The sequence below is a fragment of the Athene noctua genome, chromosome 14 (genome assembly GCF_965140245.1).
Source record: "Athene noctua chromosome 14, bAthNoc1.hap1.1, whole genome shotgun sequence".
In the NCBI taxonomy this organism is placed as follows: Eukaryota; Metazoa; Chordata; class Aves; order Strigiformes; family Strigidae; genus Athene; species Athene noctua.
In genome coordinates this window covers 13,075,765-13,098,037 of record NC_134050.1, presented here as the reverse complement: position 1 = coordinate 13,098,037, position 22,273 = coordinate 13,075,765, and positions in this window count along the sequence as shown.

Sequence of the window (22,273 nt, the reverse complement as noted above, 5' to 3'; positions counted from 1 at the left end):
GCTGTGGAAAATGACTGCTAGATGCTAGTGTTGAAATTATTGCTCTCTTATTTGTGACATAAAGAGCACTTGAAAACAGGTTTCTCTCTTTTCCAATCACAAAAAGCTTGCTCACTGACTCACTTCAGCCCTCTTCCTCTCCTTGCAATTTTCTGAGTTACATGGCATTTCAACCACTTAGAACCAGAAGTCATGATTTTCTGCTTTTAACAATAATTTAGAAGAATAGCTCCTAGAGCCAGGGTCCACATCCTGCTCTCAGTTGCATCCAGAGATCACTGAAGTTGTGCCAAGTCTCTTCAGCTGCACTTGCAAAACTGAGTGCAGAATCTATACTTGGAGGGACTAAGCCCACTCAGTATAATAATTAAAGCATGGGCAGCCCATTATTAATAATTCTTTATTGATTCTTTTACTGATATTAGCTGTCTGCAGGGACATCACAATGAATGGAGAAGGGGAAAAGTAATAGAAATGAAATGACAGCCTGCAACCAAGCAAAGAGAGACCTGTGCTGACATTACACTTTGGAGTCCATGAAAGACATTTCATGTCTTTGGCCACAAGCTTTCAACTTACACAATATATAACTTCAATAAAAAAAAACCCAAGGTGATACTTTTGCCTTCTGTTTCTATTGCAGTAACCATCCTCCACTTTTCACAGTTTACAGGTCTGCATCAACAACCTAAGCTCAGATATTTCCTCACTTCTACTCAGAGAGCTTACTGTATTCTTCAGCATTTTAATATTTAGTTTCAAAAATGTTTCTAGCCCATCTGATTGCAAAGCTAGCCTCGCATCTTTAAATCAATACCCTGCTGTCTCACTGAGTCTGCTGGCAGAGCCCAGGAAAACAATCGTATCTAGCAAGTTGCTCCGCTCTCCCAGTCAGCCTGACTCAGGGTAGGATGTTAACGTCAAAACCTAATTGCAACCACTTAGAGCAGCCACCACTGAAAAGCACAGAGTCTCCTGCAGGTACTGCCGAGTCAGGGGGCTCCCGCTGTGTCAAACGCCACACTGAAACCCACCTTCCCTGCCGGGCTGGCACTCCACAGGGCCTGTAGGAGCAAGCCCTGCACTCTGCAATGATATCGACTTTATATGATAATACTGTCAAAACAGCAGATTGGGAGAGAAACTGTGGTCTGGGTTCTAACTCCAGCCACCCTCCGGAAAGACAGTTTAAGCAAGAACAAAAAGACACGATATTGTAAACCTTGCTGGTTGCCAGCTCAGTGAACCAAAGCAAATCTATGTCATAGTAATTATATTTACACTGTAAATCTAGGCAATAGCTCTTCAGGTGGTATAAATTGGCATTAGCTTATTACAATCAAGGAAGCCTTATTGATTTACGTGAGCCAAAGCTTTTGTATGAATTTTCTATCAGTTACCAACCTAAACTACCTCCAGACCTCAATCGACCCATAAAGAGTACACTTCTGGAATGTCTATAATTTTTCTACACTGTGTAATTTTTATTGCTAAGAGCTGAAAGTTTGGCCCATGGCATTCAATTTCTGATGACTGAAATCTATGCTGGGAACAGGTGGCCATAACTTCAGGTCTCTTCACAACACCAGCCTTGATTATAACAGCAAATTACATGATTTCAGGCAAGGCTGTATCAATGTTTCTGATTTAAATGTTGAATTTTCAGGAATCTGAAACATATCCATAAGTTTTCCTTGACAGGAGAGCTTTGTTTACAAGCCCAAAGCTGGCATTTTGCTTATTTGTTTTGAGAAAACAATGGCTCTCACATGCTTTCACCCAAGCAGGCAGTAACCCATCAGAAACTTTTTTCTTGCTCCTCTACAAATTAAGAATAGTTGAGATCTGGAAAAAAGTCATATAAACACTGGGTATTCCATATTCCAAATCTGAACTATTAAGCCACTGGAATTGAAAACATGTCAACAGCATCTGAACAATAAGTCTTCTCAGTCAAAATTTCACCAGGCTAAGCTCAGGAGACAGAGTTAGTTTTCCAATACTTCAAGTAGCACATTAGATATAAAACTTTCCTGGGTAGCTCGTTTACCACATACAGAACTTTTGTATGTATCAACAGATTATTTTCTCTCCTAAAAATACATCCTGAAATATTCACTTTAAATATGTACACTACCAGACTGTGTACATGTACCCAGGGCAGAAGACATCTTTCTACTTTAGTGTACCCTGCTAATCACATACCATCTGGTAATATATTATGTATTCAAAGATACACATAATATATCAAAACACATACTGTAGGCATATTATGGTGTGAGGAAAGAAGGAATATATCAGATGTATTCACACAAGTGTAAATAAGTTCTCATCCAAGAGAGCAGAACAGCTTTAAAGTACAATGACATTTTGAAAGATCTGCATTATATCTAGAAATGAGATTTTTTTTAAATGAGTCTAAGCACTCAGTGATGCATTAATTAAAGACTTCATCTGATACCCATAAAAGTAATTGGAAAGACCTGATGACTTCGCCCATCTCTGAATCAGGCCCAGTAGCACTTTAATTGAGGGAGAGTTTACCTCTGCAGCAAGCCAAAATTAGTTCTCAGGACAGTAAATCACCGTTTCATACCTTAAATACTGATGTGCAGTTAATTTTATGTCTTGAAAGATCTCAGTTAAAAAGCATGCGTTTCAAAGCTATTCAGTGCTTAATGCTTTAACACTTAGAAAAGCTTTATTACATTGATAGATTTCAACTACATGCACAAGCAGGCAATGGTCTCTTGACTGACAAATGTAGATGTTAAATTATTTCTGTCCATAGCTAAAAATTGAAAAGCAGTATCAGTTGCTTTATTTCTCTTAAAACAAACAAACAGCAAAAAACCCAACAGCTGTGATTTTTTAAAATCTGTGGCGTTTAAACTCTGTTCTACATTAAATGCATTTATCTCCTGTCTCCTTCGATATTCTCACAGTGGGGTTGGACACACTCAAACACTTCTTTTCCACTCCTGCACCTTCTGCGGATCCCATCAGATCTTCATTAATATGCAAAGGGCAGTATTTATTCAGCTGTGCAGGATTTTGTTTCAATTGCATTTTCATCGCAACTTGTTTCATCTCTTATTCAAAGAGAAGAATGGTTCATGCTTACATATAAACACAGTATAACAACTTGCAAAAGTCACATAGGACTCTATTAGCATAAAGCAGAAAGGAAGCTATTTGAAGGTCTTTTTAAGAGAAATAGAGCAACTGATACTGGGGTGAGCAACTCCAGGGTCACCTGCAGGACAAGAGGAAACAGGCAATTTTCCACTGAAACCTCAGACTTTAAGTTTGCTTTTAGGTTTGCAGATTGCTCTGGAGTTCACTGGCACAGATAATAACAAAACGAGATCCCCAAAGAAACCACATTTACTTCTCTAAGGGAGACAGAAATATTGGTGAGGACAGAGACAGGCATCAGTAAGTTCCAGCCACAAAAATCAGCATGAAAGAAAACACTTACAGCACACTGGAAAACTGTTTCCAGGGCATTTACTTCTGTCTTCCTGGGAAACAGTGTTTTTAGAACAAACCAGCACACAGTTTCAGATGAGATTGCTGACGACTAATCTAGTTAGGTGACCTCCTTGGGACAGTGTAGGGAGGGCTGATTTTTAGCAGTGTCTGAGCAGTCCACAGATCTCAGTCCCTTTTCAGGTTTCTCACACTGGGCTTCAAGCATCTTAAATCACAGTCACTTGAAACAATATATGCCTGTTCCTTTTACACTGCAGTTTATTACTTATAGCAAAGTTAACCCATTTCATCTTCACACCAACAATCCATGCAAATGCTGTCTGCAGTTCCAACACCAAGGGTTAGAGATCACTGATTAAGCCAGCACAATATAAAGGAGATGGGGGAAGAACAGAGATCAAAGAGTACAGCCGCGCTGCTTTATTTGGGACATAGTGGACTGATCCAACTACATCCATTTATACCTGGACTATTTCTTTTCATGGGTTCAATTTTAGATAAAATTTGAGTTAGAGAGATGCAGTTTCATTAACAGACGAGTCTTTGAAGGGACATAACTAGTGTGTATTAGACCTTTGAGGAAGGTACTGTATCACAGTGTTCATTTCCTTCTCCCCCCTCCCCACTCTATCTGCCTTCTTACCTGTCCACCATTTGCAGATTCAATTGTTCAGAGATCAGATTTTTATTCCTCTATATGCCAGATTTCAGCATCTCTACAAGCAAGACACTCCTACATTCTGCACGTTCCTGGCTTTCTCAGTAATTACTGTCCCATCATTGTCCCTAAGGAGAAAAAAAAAAAAAGATCTGCTGTTGCCCCATTACCAGCTGTCTTCTGATATTACTGTAACTCCTGTCTCCCTCGAGGTATTCATGCTACTGTTAACCCTGTATTTTCTGATATAATTTGTGATCTTTTTCATATCAAAATGATCACAGACATGTATTTGTACATACAGCTCACTCATCTCGAGCCCAGGTCTCTAACTTGTGTTCAGGCTGCCAGGGTCTGAAGTCTACTAATCTCCAGACTCCTCTATATGCCGCATTTCTTCCATAAACCTTTGCTAAAATAATTTTTCTGCAACTTTAACCATATTGTCACAGCTTAAAATCTTAAATGCAATGAGTTCAGGGCATGCAACAGCCTCCCTGGAGCACAGGGAAACTCAGATTCTCTTTTAATTCTGTTTCTTTCCTCAGCTCCATTCCCGATTCTCCACCCTTGGAAAAAAAAAGTTTGCTACCTTTGATCTGAGGTAAGAACTACAATCCATTTCTTTTTCATTTACAAGTGCTGTTTCCTTACTTCCAATTTTCTATTATTCCCATAGCTCATTCTTAGAAGACTGCCACGATGCTAGGGATGGTGGAGTCTGAAACCTGAAAACGTGCCTGTCTTGGTATCACTGCAAGACAGCAAGCATCAGTGTAGGAATGGCAGTCATGCAGGCTAATTTACATAGGGGGCTTCATAAAAGCCTAGATTTTTTTTTTCCCTGTTTTCTACTTGTGGAACAGATCATACACAAGTATATTCAATATCCTAAATGAAATCTACCTTTAGCTAAGGTCAAACAGTCTTTCAATCTCATTCCTATTCTAAGAATCAACAAAGGCACTGAGTCCAACTTAAACCTTCTGCATCAACAAACGTCAGTAGTGCACAGGCCCTCAGCACAAAGGCAAGATTTTATCAGTAACAAAGTTCAAACATCGCATTAATTATTTCAAGAGATCATATACCTTTGGATTATCCTGGTGCATAAACCTTAATGATCCTGGCTTGTGCTAATTGTCTCTAGTCTTCTCTCACATGCCTCCTGTGGATACTAGCCATCTATTTTCACAATCACAGTCTTTCAAACCGCTCCTGCTAACATCCAGAGGTGAAGAAAAGGAGGGGAATGAAATAAGGTTGTCTTTCACTAAGTATGTTGCACCAGGCACTTCATCTCACCTTGTCATCTCTTCATATTGCAGGCGTAGCATATTGTGCTATACATTTTATACATATATATGAGAAACAGCCTCTTCTAAGCATGATCCAGCACGAAGTCTGTTGACTGGCCGAAAGGCACTGTTTATTTACTGATGGACACAAAATGCAGTCTCAATTAACCTTGCATTTAGGTCAACAGATATTGTAATGCATTGAATGTGTCATGAAATAGATTATTTACTACTACAAGGGGCTGGGAGTGTAAGAAGGGAATGGAGTGGTTTCTCTTCAAGCAAGTTTACCCTTGCTGTTCTTGAAGCAATTAATTCTTTGATTATTTAAGTTTCCAGCCTCTGTAAATGAAGGATTTCTCTCTGTCATATGCTGTTCATGTACATGTGATTTGGTTACCTATTGCTGTACAGAATTGTTGTTGCATCTTTTCTGACCAAGTTGAACATTTTAAGCAAACTATTAAAAAAATCATTTAAGACTGGGTTTTCAGAAGGGTTTGAAGGAAATGGAGACAGGTATCAAATGACCTCCAACAGCATCATTTTTCTTGTCCCTTTGGAAAAGGAAGTGAGCTGGGCCATTCTAAGCTGTTGGACTAACATTCATGAAACCCTTCTGTTTCTAAGCATTTATTAAGCAGCTTTGCTCTACTGTTCACAACTAACATGGGCTCCCAAATCTTATTGGGCAATACAGTACTTTTATTCATGAGTATACTCTAAAATATATTATTTAAAACTCACCCAGATCTTACAGAGATGACAAATTGCACACAGTGTTGCAAAACTGATTAGAGATAGCAGCCCAATTTATAAATAGGTCAGTATTCAAAACAGATCCAGTAAGAGATTTACACTAGAGGATCATTTCAAGACTGAAGGTAACACTGTAGGGATGAAGCTAAACAATTGTTACTAAAAACTGAAAAAGAAGAAAGCTGGTGAAGGTCCTGTACGTGGAAGAGTCTGCAAATACTTATGCATATGAGAAAAGGAAGCAACCTGCCATTCACACAGAGGGTAACAGCACCTGTGTCTGCTGGCCAATACTGCGTGACATCAAGAAATTGTCTGTCTATATGTTTATGTGAAATATCTTGCATGGTGAAACCCTGATCTTGACCACAGCCTCTAGATGCTGCTAAAATAATGGCTAACACATCTGAAAGGACAGCAGCAGCCTCCTGATTTCTTCAGTATAAAGGAAATACAGCATCCTATCCTAAGCTACGCAGCCTTATTTCCTAAAAATGCTTTATATATTATTACTTCAAAGGCTAGAAATATTTCCCAACTACAAGCCCCACTTTTTAAGAGCTAATTAAATTGCTCCAGGACTGCAGAATGTCTGATGCCAGAAAACAGGGAAGTGGCAACCATGGTGGTAAGAGGATCACACAGAATGCTGATGTAGTAAGATTCATACATAAGTCTACCCAATTTTTCACTGCAATACACAATCACCGCATATAAATTCTTCACTCAGTGCAGGCAGAATGCATTTAGTCCAGTTCTTTGGGAACTCAGCCCCTTATCTGTATGCAGACTGCTTTTGTTCCAAGCCTTTCTTCATGTTCTCCCTCTCTTCTTAATTAACAGAAAACAGTTATGAATATTAAAGAAGAAATTAACAACAGAGTAAATAATTTCTGGGTGTTTGTAGATTCCAAATTTAGTTTTTAATTAACCCCCACTGGTTTCAAAAAGCTGTTTAAGAAAAATATATCCTTTCAAAATTTCCCTTGCGTTTAGAAAAGGAAAGAGAAATAAGGTAAGACCGTAAAGTGGCAGTTTGGCATTGCACACACCAGCATCATATGAGGATGTTACTCTGACATTATTTCTCCTTCACTTAGCTTGGTTTAGGACCTGGTTTCAACAGAACAATTCACATACTGCCTCCTTCATTTAACAAGCAAAATGCAGGGGTCCGGCATAACACTGTGTAACTATGATAGCACAAGTCCATCTTCTAGAGTTAAAGGCGTTTGACTATGATTCCTATTGGATAAAAACAGAACATAGGAACTGATCAACTTCAGACATCAGCTGAATCCCATACTGTAATCACTGACCACAGCTAATACCAGATGCTTTTGAGGAAGGTGCTAAAAGCCCTGATATAGCCATTACAGAATCCACCATTTTACAGGTACATCCCTCTGACACCCAAGTCCTGTGGCCTTTAAGACTTGATTTTGGTTTGTAGAATTCTTCTCACAGCAAATCGGTATGTCTTTTCTAGCCATTTAAACATCCAGTCTTTACAGCTGATCTGACCAATCTATCCTTCAACTCCTGTCAGCAATCAAGATCACAAGATCCACAATCTTACAGACCGAAGGAAATTCCTCACCAATTTTTTAATGGGCTTATTTTTCCAGTGTTTTGGCATTCATGTAACCTGTAAGTGCATGCCTTGAAGTGAATCACTACCACATACACAGGCAAGCATCTGTATATCATAGCAATAACAATTTTGCCTCTATTTTACACCTCTTGAAGAGGTACAACAAAGGAGACATCCCCTACCATCGATCTGTGTGCAGCAAGCTGTTGAGTCAGTGGGAGTTCTGCATGTGAGACCACTCAAAGCTCCAAGGAATCTAATTTAAAGATGCCTCAGGAAAGCTTTAAATTGTACTTCCCAGTGCATGCAATGGGGTAGATCAGACTCTCCCTTGTGCATAACACCCATTAGCGTTAATTTGAGTTATCCATGTTCACTGGGAGGAGAACACAGCCAGGTACTGCTGAAGGAATTCCTCAGTTTCTCACCAACACCACTTACCCCCTCTCTTTCCTCACACAGTCACTGTGCACACACATACTAGAGAAAGATTCCATGTTCTGCATTCAACCTGAAAGATGAGCAACAGCAGAAATTTATAATACAGTAATCAAAAAGGTACCTTCAGACTGACTGACAGATACTGATGGGTCTTGTTGCCTCTGCAACACCCGAGTGACAGTATACTCACATAAAGGCAACACATAGAAAAAGATACTCTATTTGAAACACTATTTTTAGGTACAAATGTTGAGATCTTACTTGGAAAAACTCTCTTCAAGAAAAACAACCAACACAACACTGCTGAGTCTGTACAAGCACTTTCTCCATCAGGAATCAAACAACTGCATTCTTTGACCCACAGTTAAGACACTTTATGAAAAGGAGGAAAAAATATTAATTTTATCCCATCTCTTGCTTTTAATCTTTTTTTTGTTTGAGATCCTATTTTATCCTAAGAGGGTAGTTATGTAGCAATATTAAACCAGCATGCCCTTTGGGTGGATTAACTGCACAAATGCCAACACAGAGATACAAATCAGCAGAAACTACTGCTAAAAAAGGAGGGTGGAAGCTGTCATGCATGCAGCTGGGATACATACAGGTGCTCTGTCGCCACAACAGGAGAAGCAAAATGCTTTAGGTGAGAAAGCAGCCAGGAGCTGAAGAGTAGTGCCTTACACGTAACTGAGCATCCTGAAGCTGTTTTCCAAAGAATGAACTGGGATCAGATTAAGAGCCCAGCAGCACATTTGAGGAAGACATACAATCAAGATTCCCTACAAAGAGCATCCAGTGAGCAATACGTAACACCATGGCAAGTGTTCTCAGAGAACTGCCACCCACACTGAATCTACCTCCCTGCTTGTGTGAGCCAATGCTGCGAGCCCATTTCCTCACACCCAAACTGGAGAGAGGCACAGGGGAACAGGCTCCCATGGGAATCTACCTCCACCCAATACCTGGGGTGCACCAGAGGGACTCCAGCCACCCAACCACAACAGAGGGCCAAGAGCTAGGTACAGGCCTGGAAGAGGGCATCCTCTTATCTCCATCCATCGTGACAATTACCACTCCGACAGATGCCCTTTATCAACACACCTTCTCTCAGCCTGAGAAGTCTCAGCACAGCAGAGTGGATCTGTACACAGAACCACCACATCCCCAGTGGGTGCAAATATTTTCCATTTTCATTGGGATTCACTGGCTGACAACAACTACAGGTCTGGTCCAGGCAAGCAGCACAAGCTCTATTGTGCCAGCACCAGCGGGTCAAGAAGAGCGAGATGAGGAAGGCAGGCAGTCACCCACATTGACCTGGCCTCATACACGAGTTGCACCACCAGTGGCACAACTCTGCCCTGCCTTGGATCTGGCTGATCCCATGACAGACCTTGTGCCTCCTCAGAAGTTGGACAGGCAGTGAGAATTTGGTTGGCAGGTGCTCAGCATAACAAGCCTGGCAAAAAGGCCAGATGACAGATACCAGTACAGTAAGTCACCTTCCCGCACAAACTGATTTTCATGCTAGCTAGGCCATTAGCAATCTTCAAACCCTACACATTAGACATTAATCCTGCCTCAGGCAGCATTAACTTACACATTAGCTCTAATGTAACATCCACAGTGCTGGAAGAGGCATCTGGTATTAATATTTTCCCACATGATTCCACTCACTTCCACTATTACTACATTCCCTGTTCTCTTTTGAAGAGACCTTGTGAGGCTAAAATTATCACAGCAATATTCCACAAAGGTGTTTTTATCCTGTGCGTGGTAACTTTGAGCCTGGTTTTGTGGTACCTCCAATAACACACGCTCAGTGGTGCACAGGGAAAGAGTGATATGGCATACAGCCAAGGCTGCTGCCAACCAAACAGCAAGAAACTTTGAATATTCTTATAAAAAGCCCTCCATGCAGTTTTCTATCAACAGTGGAGTCATTGTAAAGGTGCTACATATTTGCAAAAACATGCACAGATCAAAGCATCCTGAATTTCAGGACAAGTGATGATTTATTAAAAAATGCATACTAAATGCCTAATTTATAAACTATTTATAACCCAGCAAGGGAGAAGAAGCTGTACTGTTTTACTTACAGACTCTCCATGCAAAAAACTGCAAAACAAGTATTTTAAGAACAAACTGGATTGATTTCCAACTTGTGTAAATCAAGCTAACGTCACTGGCTCTAGTTCTATATTCACAAATTATTCTGCGTTTATGAATAATAAATACTTTTTTCCCCAGATAATCAGAATGAGATTACATATCCTTTGCTGTCCTAAAAAGAATAAATCTATTTCATAAAGATACCGTGTTAAAATAGTTAAACCAACTGTCCTCTAAATTGCACGTTTAGATAACACTTACAAAAGTATCACAGGAAAGAAAGCATTTATACAAATTAATGCAAGAAAGTCACTAGAATAAGACCAAAATTGTTGTAAATAGGCTTCTGAAACTGTTTCAAAGGAAAGCCACTAATGAAATCCTTGGAGAGACTAGACAATCTTTAGTTCAACAATTCAACTTCAGGTTCTTTTTCTTTTTTCTCTTCACATTTTCAGATGTTCCCCAAGGTGCCTGTGCTCTGAAAATATCTTTATGATGAGACAAGTTCAAACAAAACTTAAAAGAAAATGTATTTTATGTCATTTTGATCGGGTGGGGTTGTCACCTTATTGTTCAGCAACATCCCCAGCAGATCAACTGCTAAAGAACCAAGCAGGTGTTAAACTGAAACAAAGCTATCTAAAGTCAAGGTGATAAAACCTCTTTTGGTTAAAGGACCAGTGTCTTCCTTTTCAGTAAATGTCTCCTGACCTCACCCTCCAGTTGTTGGGCACTTGTAAAATCTTTTTACGATGCACCCTAATCCCACATAAACAGGGTGGCCCCTGTCTAAGGTTTATTCTTGTAAAAACCTTGGGTCCTCTCCTCCAAGGCTTTTTCATGCACCACTCTCCTTACTTCAAAGCAAACAACCCCCAAACTGGAGATACTAGAGAATACAGCCACTAGACCACAGTGTCAGGGCAAGATCCTTCCCACCGTTACACGTCCGATTGCTTGATCAGTTCGTGTTTAAATTACTTCATCAGCAAGACTGCCACCCCTCCCCTCAGCAGATCATTGCACATCCTGATCGACCTAAAGGACATGATTTCCCCTGTGCCTTCGTAATTTTTTTTTTTTTTTTAAACTGTCTCATTATGAGCAGATAGGTTGATATTTCAACAGAGAATAACAGAATTGAGCACCTAACATAACTCTTAACTGTGATCTATGCACTGCTGAAAGGTAACAGTATACCATAGCAAGACAAGTAGAGTCCATCCATCCTACAAAGTGCTCATAGCCTCCATTATCACTGGGATAATCTACTGCACTTTTAGTTTAAGAGTAATGTCATGTGTTGATGCCTTGCAATTTGATGAGATTTCCGTTCATTAGTAGTAATAAAAGAACCACTTTTTATTCATTAAATTATTTTAAGTGACAGAAAAAAACCCTTTCTTAAGACAAGCATATGCACAGCTGCATTTTTTTCTCATGCAGTTGGGATCACCCCTCTCAGCACATTAATATTGTATTAGAGGATGTAGATCGCTTTTTCATTCTTAATTGGTACTTAAAAATTTCTCTCTAGTGAAAATACTGATTGATTTGGTGTTTAAATGAACTTGTTCATTGCAACTGCAAATATCCTGAATACTAAGTAGTTTAAAATAACTTGTCATAATAAAAAGATAGATTGACCATACCTAGAAAAAAGTGCTATTAAAATTCTAACTTCATAGCTACTTTGTAGTATCACTGAATAAATAATATTATTAAAGAAATTCAGAATAAGCCTGCTGTAATTGTGCTCCAGTTTTGTTCACTGCCATCTTTGTGGGGTCAAAAATTATGAAACTGCTACAGAAAATGATCAGACTATTAATGATAACAAAGTCATACTCAATATATTCACTTTTTCATTCCTGAGTCCTTTCAGATTTCATAATTACAGTATTTTCTCTGCATCCACAAGACCTAGACTGGTTGGTTGGTTTGTGGTTTTTTTTTTAATTGTGTAAAAGGGAAAGCATAGGCAATTCTGACCTGATCACATTATCTAAGATAAAAAGAAAGCACAATAAGTTTAATAAGAGTTGACAGTTGATAGTTGATTGCATTTCTATCTTTTTTCCCTCAGCTGACCATGTTTGCTCATCAGCCATTAGAAGTACACATGGTGGGTGCTATAGCAGCAGGAGTTACATGCACATGAAAGGTTCTAAGGACTAGTGGGTGTGCAGAGCAAGATTTTTTTCCCCTCTTTGGTGTGCCTCAGCAGTCTTCAAAACAGAAAAGGGACAGCACTCTTCTATCAGAGACTGTTAATGTTACTACAGCAAGTAATCTGCATAAATTTTAACAGTGTTGATAACACAGGAAAGCTGCAGAGAAACTGGAAAACCCCAGGCTGAGCACCTGAGCACCTGGTTTGGATGAAGTGCACTGAGAAACACTAACAGACACCCTTAAAGGTAAACATTAGAAGCAACATTCAAAAGCTACCTGTAGGTGAGCTCCCCCAGCCTGTGTCTGCAGCTGCCCAGGGGAGTGCAGGTACCTCCAGGGTGGCGGCCTGGGCTCCTGCCACGCTTGGGTCCCTCCCAGGGGTTCTTCCTCTCTCCTTCCACAGCCATACTTAGCCCAGCCAAGGAGAAGGCCTGAGGACAGGGGCTTGGCTTGGCTTCCCAGGGAGCATACGAGCCTGCTACCTCCTTATGGGCTGGGCAAGGAGCCCGGACAAATCGGGGCAGGTCCCAGCATCCCCCCAGCCCACCACCGGGCTGCTGCCCTCAGGTGTGTCCACCAGCATTTCACAGGGCGGCGGGAAGTGAAGCTGGGGTATTGCACCATCATCACCTAAATATAAATGACAAAACTTGTGACTTAATGTAGGTTGTCTGAAAACCATAGTGAAAAGGTAAAAAGTTAACATACTGCAGGCTTATGGTCCTTATTATTTTTGTTCAATTTAGTTTTGTTCTACTCCAATTTACCTTTTACATATGGATTTATTAAATAACTCATTTGCCCAGTAGAAGAACATATGTTCTTCGTTTAACAGCCCTTAAGGTGTTTTTTTCTTTAACTTTGTGTGCCATATTCAAAGTCTACTAAAACAGAAACCAATGTGCATAACAGTACATTTTCTACTCATTAATGATTTTGTTTCCTCATTGTAAAGGGCCTTTAAAAAGGCTCTGATTTTCCGGCAATGCCAAGCCTGAAAACCTAGCTTTTTAAGTGAGCACCCAAAACTGAAGATTCTACCTTTGAAAGCATAGGTTATACATCAGTATGTCTATACATCAGTATGTTGTTTTTATCTTCATTTTGCAGAAATGCATTTATTCTTAACATGGCTCAATGTTATGCTTTGGTTTTTTCATTCCCTAATCTTCTCAGAAGCTTTGTTGATTGTTTCATCAAGAATGGTCACAACTCAGGAGAAGAGGGTTTAGGCAAGTCAATTAACATTGCTGTAGAGCAGAGCCCAGGAGAGGAATGGACATATGGCATGCAATGATGTGTCATTTGCTATTTTTTAATTTCTTAGTAAATAGAGTGGGCTAAAGGACATTCTTGGTCACATCAAGATGAAAGACCAACTATAGAGCTTTACTGATCTGGCCTTACTTAAAATTCATAGATATTTTACATGTCAAGTAACCTAACCTCTTGAAAATATACAGGAATGAGATTTTTTAAATGGGATTCCTTTCCTATACCAAATATTTGCTTTCATTATACATTCATTAGACTGTGAGAAGAGCTGGAGGGCAGAATTTGGGCTAAGTGTTTAATGTTTATTAAAAAAATCCTTTGTTAGACACAAAAACATCCTAATAGGTCATCAAATTCATATCATTGCACCACTACAGCCTGACCCATGTTTATTTTCTCCTATGCATCTAATCAATTTTTACAGCTGCTCTAGAGTAGTCAATTAAGAGTTCTATTAATAGTAATGAATCCCCAGCTCCAGCAGGCAGGAAATATCTTCCAGGATTTCCTTGATTTTTTTTTTTTTTTCCACTGTGAAAAAGAGAAGTGCATTTGCAGAGAGGTGCACTCACAAACACAGGTTTTATGGGGCGCTGGCACAGGTCAGCATCCACTTTGCAGTGTGCTGCCCCTCTGGCCATTCATGGCTATATGTAACAGGTCTGCCATGGCTCCATCTTGCCATAAGGAATCAAAACGAAGCACACAGACACTTACTAATTCCCCCTAAGTCCTGAGTAGTGAAAACAGGATAAACTGTAGAAGCAGTCAACTCCCATTTGAACACGTTTTTGTTTTATTTCAGTCACCAGTAAAAAACAGAAGCCAGGGAGGGAACGAATACACACAAAGCCAAATGCATGCAGGTTCATCTCAGAGCAGTCTGAGGGCCTTCCACCTTTTGACAAGCCACAGTAAAAGCGTTTCCACAGCTTCCTTAGCCCATGTACCCAGTGAATACAAGTACAGCAACGAGCAAGCGGGGCCTATACATGCCAGGTACCTGTAGCTATAACGCAGTGCAGTTGGCAGTATGGAACATTTCTTTTCTATTTTTCCATGGATGTAAGCTCTCCTAACTTGAATTACATTAATTCCGTGCAGTGCCTTTTAAAGTCCATATGGGCAGTATTTTCTTCCAGTTATGCTTTTTTAACCAGCTAGCCAATCTCACTGTTTACATATGCCCTCTCTTCCTCACAATACTAATGAAGACAGGAAAAAAACAGGGTTTGACCTTTCTGTCTTTCTTATGCTCCCTTTCTCCTTATGAAATTGCCCCTTCTCAGGAGTTAGCAAGGAAGGCCACCCATTGATCAACAAGCTACAACAGCAACAGCAAGATAGGACATGACAGTGGTTCTGGCAGCTGGGATGAAAAATGAATCTGTCTGTCTCTAGCTGGCCAATTCAAAACCAGGTTAACAGTACCTGAAATTCATCACTATCTAATGTCTTTGTGAGATGAGACTGATGTCAGTTTAATTTAATAGGCCAGGCTGAAAAATGCAACAGTTCAATAATTGATTCATGAGTGGATTAGACATCACTGCCTCAGGAATGGCAACATCCACCCAAGGATGGGGATGGTGGCTGGGGCAGTAACAGCACTAGCTGCCTCATTTTAGTCCAGCCGCCAAGTCTGCCAGACACCCCAGCCTGTACCTACCCACTGCAGAAGTGGGCAGACAGGCCCAGGACTGAACACACCTTGGAAATAAAAGCATAGCCGACACTACCCATTAGGAGAGCAAAGAGGGAAAACTGGCACTGTAAATGTCTGTACTGTCTGTCCTGCTGGGAGTAAGCCAAGGACTACAAGGTACAGAGCTGTCAACCAGATGCTTTCTGCAAGGCCTGAAATTCACTGAATAAATAAAGGGAGAAAAGGGAGAAGAGAGTCCTTCTACCTCTTTCAAATATGTTCTCGCTGACTTTCCTCATTCCAGGTAGTGCAGTCTTCTTTCTTTTCAGATAACTGTAACAGCAGTCAGCCCTGTGCTTCTGTTTTCTCTTCCTGCTCTTTCACCCCACAGTCTCCTTTTCTTTGATAATCTGTAGCAATGCACCATCTTTTTCAAAATATTTCCTAGTTAATGCTAGGTACCTTCCAACAACTCTGTAAGGCATTCTATAACAGTCACACTTAGAATATGAGTGCCCTATCCTTGCATTGTTATAGATAACTAGCAAACCACTTCCTTACGGGAAGGGAGTAATTGTTTTTTTTAATCACCATTTTTTATTTGCAGACTCTGAACTGGGATATAGTAATGTTTGCACAATACTTTTCTGGTTTTCATGCAAATTGTAAGGATAGGCACAATAAGATGTGCTGCACTTCTTCACAGTATCAACTTGAAAGATAAATTCACTTTTAGCACATATTTTAATTAAATTTTAATTCAATACTAAATTCAGATTTTGCCAGAAAACAGTATTTACTCAGATAAACGGTGTGTCATTTACAGTGATCCTTAATGTGTTTAATTCGGACAGAAAAACGAAGTAACTCTAACAGCTAAAACTCCTCACTGGACATGGGAGAGCAGCCCAGGTTAAGTGTTGTAGAGCTCTTCGTAATCTAGGAGTTACCACAATAAACTTCCACCTATGGAAGGGAAGTATTTTAGATGAAAAAGGGGCAGAAGCTTCCGGAATCTTACAGTACTAGTTGTTTTTAAAAAGTCCTTTTCAAGGCCTCAGTTAAACCAAATAGGGGACAAAGCCAGGAGAGGGTGCTACCTTGCACTCACTTCCAGCAAAGCCATACTCTCATACAAACTCCAGTCCTCTTCCCAGACAGCCCTTCCTGCTGCACTGGTTACTCCAGCACTCCTTACCAAAGAGCAGCTGCGAGCACGGGTTGGGTCACAAGCAGCTGCCTTGTCCAGAGCACTGTGGAGCATCCTGTTCAAATGTCAAGGATCCCACCTTAAACTATCATCGCTATTGCCATCAAAAGAAACAAAATGGCTTTTTAAAATTTAATCTTCAGAGGACATAAACATTTCTTACCCTATGAATATGAACCTAATATAAGTGGATGAGAGACAGAGAACAGAAGCAGAAGAAATTCATTAGCTTATTCTGCTTTTTATCAAAGTAAGAGAACAAAAGTAATCAACATTCCTGAAACATATAGGTCTAATATATTCAAGATAACATAAGTGTAAAAATGATCTATAACCATTATGGAAAAACTTATTCTCTTTTTAAATATGCCTGGGTGTTATCTCAGTTGCTTTCTCCCTGGAAACAAAACTGGGGTTAGACTCAAATATGGATTAAGCTTTAATATCCAGACAACGTGTAAACAATAGTCATTCATTAACCCCTCTGACAGTAATGAACCAGAGTGTACCACGTATGGTTTACTAAACAGAAACTTCTAAATACACAAACCCAGAATCTGTGCTGGAAACACAGAAACCACACAACAGATGTAGGTGCAAAAAATTAACTAGTTTGCTTCACAAAGCAGCAGTTAGTGTTGCCCTGCCCTTTTAATTTCCGTCATACTATATTAGAGACAATTAGGACATACCTGCATGCCTAAATGAAAGGCTGCTATATCTAGACTTGGATTTATTGGCATAATTGAGACATAGTATTTTAAAGCCATTACTGGCTACAACTGTTACTATGATTTTTCTGACCTCAGTGCTTACATTACATCAGTGCCTTAGGCTCAAGCCAGCTCGGGTTGCAACAAGTGCCCTGAGAAAATGACAATTCCTGCTCCTGGGAGCTCACAGTGTTCAGGCTAGCTAGGCAACACCGTGAGTTTTATAGCTTTTAGGCTCCAGTTATTTACTGTTCCTTTTGAACTTGCTGGCCCATGCCTTGATCCCCCCCCCACTTCCTTTTTTTTGTTTATGGGGTTTTTTTTGTTTGTTTGTGGGTTGTTGTTTGGGTTTTTTGTTTGGTTTTGTGTGTGTGTGTGTTTTGTTTAAAGCATTTTTGGAGCACTTTTTTCCAGGAACATGTTAAGTTCTTCCTGGTGAACATATTGCTCAAAGGAAACCAGTCTGTTGCCTAAAAAGTGCAAAGGCAAACTCAGGAGTTCTGAGTTCAGTTTGAGAAGTGAACACTTAAATTCATCTCATGAGGTGATCCACCTTCTCTTTAAACTATAAGGGACAGATGCTCACCCCATGTAAACTGTCACCATTTCACTGGAGTCCTTGGTGTAAACTGTCAGCACATCAAGGTCAGGATTTGCCTTGAGTCATCTTGTCTCTCAAAATACAAACTGAACAGAGCTCAGGTAAAGACATTTTTATACCTGTAATGGTAAATAAAAATATTCAGGCTTGACAATACTCTCAAGAGCAGTAAGAGATCAGTCTGCCCTCTTACATATACACACTGCTTACCCTCTGAGCAAAGTAACACTCCAGCAATTGTTTGTGGTTACAGAAGATCTCCAGTTTAAACAGTGCCAGGTAGGAAGTGCAGATTGAGACTTTTTGAGGTACTTCGCTCCCTCCTTCATGAGTACATATATACGACTCGGCACTGCTCAGGACTAAGAAAATCAAACACGTGTAGAGACTTTTAAACTTCAACTTACCTGCAAGGCCAATTCTTTCTTATAACAGCTAAGTACTTCACACATTGTACTACATGTCCAGATGTCTACTCAGGCAAGAAGGACCTTTTTCTGGTGCATATGATGTCACATATCTCCACTTTCATATGGATTTATACACTAAAATTAATTTCAATAATATTTCTGCTGACACTGACAGTATGGGAAATACACTTCAGACAGGAAGAGAACTAAAAAAGAAATCCAGTTGAAAAAACACTGCATAACAGTTATAAAATTTGGAATTATTTTACAAAACCAAAGAAATAAAATATAGTCAGTATAAACACACGGACATTCTGTAAAGGAAATATATCCTGGTGTCCTGGCCCCATGTCAATGGACCCATCTTGTGTCCCAGTTATTTTTAAAGCAGGCTTTATCCAGTAAATAAGGATGGAGGTAGGGAAGAGAATGGAATAAAACCCCACCAGTCTCCTCTTAGGAAAATAAGACTTAATTAAAAAGTCTGCCATTGTCCTGCACTTAATTAGGACTAACACAGCTGTTAATAAGTTTCTGATTGATAGTAAACCTGATGTCTGCACAGAAAACTACTTACTTGGTTCAAAGATGCTGATAGTTTCATACAGAAAAAAGATTCTGTTTTGTAATTGTGCATAATGTTAATATTTGAAACATCCTTAAGGGTGATTGTACCTATTAAAATTTCATATGTGAAATGAGAAATAAATGAATTGATGTTGCATTTTTAAAGGATCAGATTACTGTTGATTAAAGCTTTGTCTACACTTGAAATTTCCCAGTAGAACAGCTCTACTGGTTGTTGTAATAATAGAACAAGCAGACATAGGCTGCCAGCAACCGCTGTTTAAATTGCAATGTCATACAGACCTGATCTGTAATGGATTATACAAGACTGTGGATATAATGTGGCTGTAACAGTTAATACTGCCAACCTAGCTACTGTTACTGAGTGTAATTGAAAAAGATGGAACAAAAAGTCACTATAGATGCAGTTGGAAATTTAGTACTTGTCAGTAAAGCTGAGATATAGATCAGAGTATTTATGCACAGCATGGTAATCTGAATGCTACCACGAATTCTCGTCCTACCTGAGAAGTTAAAAATGTCAAGCAACAGTAAGTGAAGGGGAAGATGAAGTTGAAGGACAGAGCAAGAGAGGGAAAGATGAATAAAATTATTTGGAAGTAGAGGGAGAATCATTTGAGGATGGTAAACTTCATAGAAAGAGAAGGGAAGAGAAACAGGCCTCTAGAGGGAAAGGAGAAATAAGAAATTCCCATGCAAGCTACTTTTAATTTTTCAATAGTGCTCCTCCATGTAGCAAATACAGCGAAGAGACTAAAGTAAGCTCTGAGGGTTGAAAGGGAAACACAGAGAAAAGCCACATCAAAAGGAGAAACAAGAAAGAGATTTGTGGAAGAAGAAAAGAAATCTTTTGACAAATGAAAAAAATCAACAGAGAAATGTAGGTATTGAAAAGGAGTGAAAAAAGGCATAAAGAAGAGGATAAGGAAGAAAAAGGAAAAATGCATGGAGCTTATTATAAGAGCTCTGTTTTGTTTAACAAGAGGTTTAACGCTAGGAGTCACTGACATGAAAGTTTCTTCTCCAGTTTTTGTGAAGATGATGTTCTACTCTTCTGCAATTCCAACACAAGCTCAACCGCTTGGCACCTCCCAATCACTCCCATCCACAGTCTGGCAACATCGCCTTTGAGATGCATCCAGCCTGTATCCTAATTCCTCACCCTCTTCTCTCCCTGTAACCTGACACAGCTCAGCTTTGGGCAGGAGGCAGGTTACAAGCCAGGGATCTGACAGGCTGCTGACCTCTTCCACCTGAGCCCCACAGCCCTCCACTGTACATCATCAAAATGCACCAGCACGTCAGGGCAACGGTGGACATACGTGAGACTTACACAGGGCAACATAGGGCATATATCTTGTCTGTGGCAAAACCTGTGAGGAGTTGTGGAAACAGAAATGTACCTAGGCAAAACAGAACAACATACAAAATAAATCTAGGAGTGAATTGGAGAGGAGAATTAAGTCAGAAAAGGGGAGTTCAAAGTCAAGTCTGTTGAGGAGCCAGCCACAAAAAGTGTGCTCTAACCCAAATATTTTAAGATTGACAAAGCTGGGAAATGATTTAATACCTCAGGATAGGCGAATGCACCCACAAGAAGAGCTCACTCTCTAAAGGTAAATTATACTTAGTGTGCTCTGTTAGTGCTGTAAAAATGACGTAACCCTTTGATGTGAAGTAGTGCGTTTTCAAGCTTCCTTGGTTCAAAAGAGCAGCAGTGGTAGAAAGTGTCAGCACGTCTGCTGGGCTGGTGGAAATTTCATCTGTGTTACAAAAAAAGTGTGTTTGATAACAGAATACCAGCACCCACAATACTGTGCCCCATCAGGGAAAGAAGTTTACCACTATGCAACTACAGTGATCAGGTAGGACTGCCACGAGGTTGGCTAATGATGCAGCCAGTGTTTTAATAGTGAGTCCAGACATGCCCTTCAAATGACTGTCTCACTAAATGAAAAGAATGAGCACTGTCAGTTAATAGCCGAGGAGACAGTTATTCAGGCCACAATCTGACCTAACATTTTGGTGTCATGAGAAGCAGAAAGCAGTCTGGACTTTGTAAGAGATTTGAACCACATCAGATAAAAACACTGTGATTATTAGAACTCATATGTGAAGTAGACTTCGCTTGCTACTGTGTGAGTGCACAACAAAAAGAGAAGGGACAACTTTCCGCTTAAAGTGAAATTCTTACTGAATTCTGACAGAAAAGTATAGAAATCTGTGACTTCCTTACAGTCTGCATTTTGTAGAACACCCCTTTTGTGCCCAGCTCCTCAACAGACATGATTTTGATCTGATCTGCAAAAAACAGAAACTAGAAGATTAATACTCCCCAAAAGGTGCCAGATTATAGAGAGTGAGAATGGGTGATATATTACCCTTTTAATATTGTATAATGTCAAAAAAAAAGCTCTTATTTAGTTTACTGTAAATAAGATCTCTCCAAGTTTTCACATATGTACAGAGGAAGATTTTGGCCTTATAACAGAAATACTTCACACCTAAATAGAATCAAGGCTGTAATGTGTGTAAGAGGAATTTCAAAATTATTTGGAGATCAGAAGATGTTTAAGTACATAGTGTCTCCTTGGACTGATATTCTCAGCTGAATTGCTTGAATAAGCCATAACACAGACTGTACACATATTTAAGGAAATTTTGCTCACATCATGTACCACAATGCCAGCCTACTGGAGAGACCTGTCCTTAGAGATGGCTTTGTCTTTGAAACAGTAAATCACATTGCAATTTACACATATGTATAATAAACCTAAGCTTAATGGTAGCTCATCCTTTTGAAAATGAAGATTAATTAACTTGTAAAGGCCATTTGTCTAACACCTGTTTCATTTAAGGAATTTAATCAACACACCAGAAATTCAGTAGTGAGAACCATAGCAATTCCATTGTACTTAAAATACATTTCCTATTTGTCAAGCTTTAAATAAGTTCTACTTAAAAATAAGCAATTGACAGCAACCTAAAATAGCAGTAACAAATTCCATAGACTGAAGCGCTTGTGCTATAATGCCTCAAGCAAATTTATAAGCAATTTCCTAGAGTATTCTCAGAGTGTAAAGCATGCAGTTATCAGGAATCCCTATTACAGATTCTGGCCTCATTTTTTCCCCCTAAATGTTTGTGACAAAAGTAAAGAAAGTAAATGCAAGTAAAACACAGCAGAATGGATTTGTGAAAGCAGACTGCCTACCTGGCATGGTGCCTATTAGTATAGAACAAATAAATTACATACATTTTTAGACAATTCTGTAATTTGTACTCTGACAAAAATA